This window comes from Molothrus ater, chromosome 3, assembly GCF_012460135.2.
Source record: "Molothrus ater isolate BHLD 08-10-18 breed brown headed cowbird chromosome 3, BPBGC_Mater_1.1, whole genome shotgun sequence".
Classification (NCBI taxonomy): Eukaryota; Metazoa; Chordata; class Aves; order Passeriformes; family Icteridae; genus Molothrus; species Molothrus ater.
This window is the reverse complement of record NC_050480.2, coordinates 111,527,792-111,533,832: the sequence shown is the minus strand read 5'-3', so window position 1 is coordinate 111,533,832 and position 6,041 is coordinate 111,527,792. Positions and strand designations below refer to the sequence as shown.

General features: G+C 60.2%; 1 long non-coding RNA gene across 1 annotated transcript; it reads right to left on the bottom strand.

The window, feature by feature from the left end:
• Positions 1–2,266: 2,266 nt before the first annotated feature.
• Positions 2,267–5,376, bottom strand: LOC118685592 (uncharacterized). The gene is made up of 2 exons (XR_004979997.1): positions 5,011–5,376; positions 2,267–2,476 (listed from the first exon to the last, which is right to left on the bottom strand). It is a non-coding gene; the product is annotated as an uncharacterized LOC118685592 (long non-coding RNA).
• Positions 5,377–6,041: the final 665 nt, after the last annotated feature.

Here is a 6,041-nt window from a genome sequence, read left to right as displayed (position 1 = left end):
AAAGCAAGCAAGAATCACTCCAGGCACTGGGATATCACAGCAGCACCGTTGCCCCATAACCACAGCACCAGCGGGGACCATGAGCACACACGGCTCTGCAAATGCTATGGGAACATTGGCCTGGCATTCCCAGCCATGCAGGGAGTGCTGGACCCACCTTCCAGCTCCAGGGTGAGATGTGGGTCCCCTTTCTCCCAGCCTCTGCCCTGGGCAAAACTCACTGGCTTTGCTCCTTGGGGTTCTCGCGGTCGCACCGCGCATCTCCGCAGTGCCGATCCATCGGGGCCTTCCAGCACAGCTCCTGATGGGAATTAATCTAATGGCTGCTCCACTCTGGGCATTTGGGAGAAATGTATTTTGAGGGGAAGCTTTGAGATGTCTCAGGACAGGGTGGCCTCGTTGTGTGGAAGGATCAGTGAAGTGCTGTCCCCGCTCCTCAGGGTGCCCCGTTCAGCCTCCCTGTTTGACCCCTTAATTTCCCGTAGTGATGTCACTGAAATCCCTGCTCGTGGTCGCGCTGCCGGGCTAAATTTAGAGTGTTTGAGATGATTTGTGACTCTGTTGCTGGGGGGAGGCGGGGCGGGGGGGGATGTCAGGGAATGACATGTGAGTCCTGTGTCATTGAGGCTCGTTTGGGCTTTAAAGACGGTGGAGTGGAGCGCGGAGATGACAGCGCTGTCCAGGAAGAGCAGGGAGGAAAAAGGAGATGGGACTCTCGGCCCTTTTTATAGTCTAACCAATTTAATTGAGCTCGTTGCTAAGCTGAGACATTAGGAAAGGATTTTCCCCTCGAAACCTGATTAGATTTCCCAATAAAACGCCCACTTTGACTGCTGCTGCTAGGAGATGTGTTGGCTTTTGGTTCATGGAGGTGCACGGCATAAAAATAAACGGAAAAAAGGAGCTGGATGCTGCAGGGATATGAAGCAAAAGATCTTTCTACATGGAGACCATCATCCTGCTTGGGACTAGGTGAACAGTGGGGCTGGCACTCGACAGAGATCTGGGAAATGAGGGAAACAGAGGAATTTCCCACATCTTCCATTCCACCTCCCTGCTGGAGCCGGAGCATCTCCAGCCCAACCAGTGCTGCAGTGGCGAGTGAATCGGTCAGGGGTGGGCGTGGGCAGGGAGGAAAAAACCAGCATAAAATTGCAAATGGAAGGATCTTTGCTCCCCACAAATGCTCTCCATCCACCCCTTCCCTCTGCCCACGGGATGGGTGCCCCTGGGTCCCTGTCCCCAGCCCCTTCTAGCGCATGACCTTGAGGGCCAGACGCCTGAAGGTTATTCGGGGGCATTGCTGTGTTAATCAAAGCTGCTTAATTCCCCCCATAATCCAAGTGGGGATGGAGCCTGGCAGGTCCCTGCCGTTATGTTTACATCGGACTGCGGGTGGAGGGAGGAAGGAGGGGACAGGGAGGGAGGGGGGAGCTGACGTGCTTGGAATAAAACCATGCTACCTCCTCCTCCATCCCTCAGCGAAAAAATCAAACGCATCTGTCCACCCCCCCAACCCCCCCGCCCGTGCCAATTCCCTTCCCAAAGTGTCCACCCCAAAGAGGAGGGGCTGCACTGCAGCTCATCTCAAGGGGGCAAAGGTCTTGGAGGAACCCCCGACCTGATTTATTCAGGGCACAGCAATATTTCTTGGGATTAGTATTAATAAGAGCCTCCTGCCTCCTCCTCTCCACCCCTCTGGGCTGAGCCCGAGGGAGGCAGCCGGGCCCCGCCGGGGTACCAGGCCTTTGGATGCACGGTGATGGCGTCTCTTCATCCCGGCCATTTCACAAGACAGAAAATAGGTTGTGTATTTATTTGGGGTTATTTAGGTCTTGTTTTCCTCTCCCATGCCGCAGCTTTAAAACAAAATCCATCCTGTTTGTGAGGGCCGGGCGCTGTGGGGCTGGCGGTGCCGCAGAGGGATGTTCTGCACGTAGTGCGGCATGGCAGGGATCTGCCTGCCGAGATGGGGGCAATCCCAGAGAGAAGGCACCCCCAAATCTCTTTCTTTTCCCCCCTTTTATTCACTACACAGGAGCCCTCTGGCCGTTCAGACCCTCCTGGAGGTCCAGGATGCAGCAGTGCCCACCCAGGGTTGAGCAGGTGACTGTGGGCTGCCGAATTGCAAGGCTGAGGTTTTTATTTTGGGGCGGATTTTAACATTCATCCCCCACCTGGTGCTGAGTGCGGGTCCTTCGGGGGGGGTCCTGCCTCCGCCACCGTAAAGAGACGGGTGAGAAACCTCCAGGAACAAAGGAGAGGATGCAGGAACCCGCAAGGAAAGAGCTTTATTGGCACGACCCGACGGGCTCCTTGCGGCATCCGCACCGGCCGGGATGCGAGCCCAGGGGGAGGGATGGCCCCAAATACCTGCAGAACCCCTCGGCGGCTGCAAAGAGGCGTCCCAGGGAGCCCAGGCTGCTGTCAGTTTTCCCAAGGGCACCATTCCAGAGGTGAGGCTCTGTGCACGGAGCTGCAAAGAGAGATGGGAGCCCCACGCTGTCACCGAGGGCCCCCCGAATTTGGGACAGCTCTGCAGATGCCCTGAGGGGTGGGGGACTGTCCCCTGCAGTGAGGCCTGTCCTCCCCCAGTGCCAGGCACCTGCTGGGAGCACTGGGATGGGCCGGGATGAAGGGATGCAGGGCGGCCTCCAGCTGCAAAGAGAAGGGAGGGGAGGAGAGGGATGGGAGAAGGGAAAGGAGGTGAAGGGCCCCAGCGGGGAGCAGGGCAGAGCGGTGGGGATGGCTACAAGGGTGGAGGGGGGAAAAAAAACCCGAAATAAAAATAAAAGCGTGAAAAAGAAGGGGAAAAAGAAAGCAATGGCGTGTCGGGGGGAGGAGGGGGGAGCAGCCCCTGTGCTGCAGAAGGCTCTGGGGGGCACCTGCTCCGTGTTAGGCCGCGGGGTCGCAGCATCCCTGCGGGGTCGCAGCATCCCTCCCTCCCGCCGCCTCCAGATTTTTGAATTTTATTTTATTTTCTGAATAATTCAGGTGCTGTTTCTCCCCCCTCTTCATCCTCCCCCCCACCTCCCCTCGGCTCCTCGCACACACACGCCTCTCGCCGGGGCTGTGTAAGGAGTATAATGAGGCAGCCGATGGGTAATTGGGATCTTTTGTAGGGAGGATGTATGGCTGGGGCAGCTGCTGGGGGGTGGGGGGGCAGCTGGGGGGGGGACAGCATTACCATACAAAGGGAACAAATGACATGTTTATCCCTCTGAGAGATTTACGCCCGGCCTCGCCCTGCAGACACAGCGCTCCCCCCTTCTTCTACCCGGCACTTTTGATTTAAATTATAAGGATTAAAAGGAGAGGGAGGGCGGAGGGGAAAAACACACAAACAGCCACCGGAAAAAAAAAATCATAATAAAGCTTTTAAAAAATAAAGAAAAAAAGCGGCTTTGCCTCAGCATGGCCCCCCCACCCGCCTCCGCCGGGGGAGCAGCGTGAGCCCCGGTGACCCCAAGACCTGCCCTTGCTTTTAGCAGGGAAAAACCCCATCGCTCTGTGGAGAAAAGGCGAGAGAAAAGGCAAAGCACAAAGCGGCGGCAGCGGAGCAGCCCCGGGGACAGCAGCCGCGACCCCCCCCGGGGACAGCAGCCGCGTCCCCCCGGGGCCCACCCGCGGGGCACCCCCGAGTGACAGCTCCGGATTCCACACCCCGGGCTCCTGTACTCGCCAGGACCCCCTCTCCTTCATCCCGGAGAGCCCCCCTAATGCTGCCGTGCGTCCCCATCCCATCCCAGCGCATCCCATCGCATCCCGTCCCATGCCGTGCATCCCTCTCCGCCCCCTCCCCGCGCTGCGGTGCCACCTGCGCCGGTGCGCAGCGCTGCCTGCGCGCCCCGCGGCCGAGCTCGGGGGATGGAGGGGGCGATGTCAGGGGGTGCGGGGGGTTCCGCGGGTGCGGAGAGCCGCGGAGCCGCCTCCGGCCTCGATGCTGGTCAGCCTCGTTCTTGGCATTCACCGCGTGCCTTAATTGTATGGACATTTAAATCAAGGTCCGCTGTGAACACGGAGAGAGGGGCCTTTCCTCGGGAAGGATGAAAATATAGAGAAGGAGAAGGGGAAACGGGAAAAGAAAAGAAGAAAAAGGGAGGGGGGGAGGAAGGGAGGGGGGAGAGGGACCCCGCGGAGCCCAGCCTTTGTTCTCCGCGCCCCGCGGAGGCTCGGCGCGCCCTTCCCCATGGGCGGGGGGGAGGGGGGGGACAAAACCCAACCTAACACCCCCCAACCCCCCCGTCGGAAAAAAACCCACCCTTCTATCAAATCAAAGAAGCCCCGGGCTGTGGGGTGGGGGGCGGCGGGGGGGGCCCCGTTACCTGCCCTCCGTCTCTGCCCAGCGCTGCCCGCTCTCTGCCGCCTGCCCCGAGCCCCGCCGCGCTGCTATAAGCGGGGGGGGTCTGGAGGAGCGCAATAAACCTTCCCCCGTTCGCCTGCTGCAGTCAATCCTTTCGCTCAGATCCCAAGTGGTGCAAAAAAAAGAGGAGAGGGGCCCATCTGGCTTCTCATCAGCTTTGTCAAGTCTTGCATACGCTAAAATGCTAATGACCTAGATAGCTCATGCAAAATGCAGCAGAGAGAGGAGAGGGAGGGAGCAGCGAGGGAGGGAGGAGGGAGGAGGGAGGGGGAAAGGCAGAGGGAGGGGGAGAGCCCGGGTGCATCACCCCCCCGTCCCCAGCACCCCCCAGCCCTGGCTGCCCAATGCACCTTGGTAGGTACGAGCCAGGCTTTGATTTGAAAGGTCAACCGGGTACGATGAGAGGGGGGGGCGGGCAGAGCCCACGGATAAACCGCCCTGGCTTCATCCTTCATCTCCCCCCCCGCCCCAGCCCTCCAGGGGGGAAGAAAGGGCGCGGGGGGGGCGCTGGGAGCGCAGCCCCCACTGCATCCCCCCTCCCCCGTGGGGTGCTGAGGGGTGTCCTGTCTATCCAACCCCCCCTCTCCCGGCCCGACCCCAACCCAAACCCGACCCCCCCCCCGCAAGAAGAGGAGCGAAGGAAATACCCCCTGCGGCAGCCCCGCCGTGGTCCCTCCGTCCTGCAGCCGGTGCGGAGCGCGGCCAGGCGCGTAATCCCGCGGAGGATGCTCGGGGAGGCAGGGGGTGGGATGTGCCCCCCCCCGCGCTATGCGGAGGGGGGTGAAAATTATATATATAAATAAAAAAAAATATATATATAGAAAAGAAAAGGGAAGGGGGGGCTGGAGCCAGGCCGGCGGCGGGAGCGGAGCGGGCGGCCGGAGGGTGCGGAGGGAGCGCGGAGCAGCCGGGCGGGCGCTGCGCGGAGCGCGGAGCTGTCAGCGGCGCCTTCTCATTTATCATTAGCCAGCCCTAATCTTGCTCGCTGTCCTCCTTCGGTGATGTTGATTCACTTTCCCTCCCTCCTCCCCCAGCTCCCCCCCACACCCCCCCCCCTCCCCGTTTTTTCCCGCACACCCCCTCCCCGTAAAGGATTATTCAGCCAAAAAAAAAAAAAAAAAATCCCAGCTGCTGACTCCGTGCGCCGCAAACAAGGCGGCTGCAGCCCTCGCCCCCAGCCCCGCTCCCGCAGAGATGCTCCGGGTGTTGTCCGCAGAAATGCTGCCTTTTAAAACAAGGAGCGACCCGCGGGGAAAGAGCCTCCAGCCCTGCCCAGCTCCCCCCGCAGCCCCCCGCACCCTCCACCCGCTCTGGGGGGGCTGCGGGGGGGAACCCCCTGCCCTGGCCCCCCCAAACCCCGCTGCGGAGAAAGGATGCTGCAGAGCTGGGTGCAGCTTTGCAGGGGGAGAGAGGAAAAAAAAAAAAGGTATTAAAAAAAAAAAAAAAAAAAAAAAAGAAAGTACCAATTTTGGCCGAGGCTTCGCTTTCTCTCCCCCTCCCTCCCTCACCCCCAGCACTGCTGGTTTCATGGCTACGCTACTGTAATTATGAATTCTTCTTCTTGCGACTCGCGTGTGTGCAGGGGCTGGGGGTGGCAGTGGCTGTGGCTGCGGCTGACATCACTGCAGTGGCGTGGGGCTGACAGCTCCCAGCGCTGCGCAGCCTGCAGTGGCTCCTC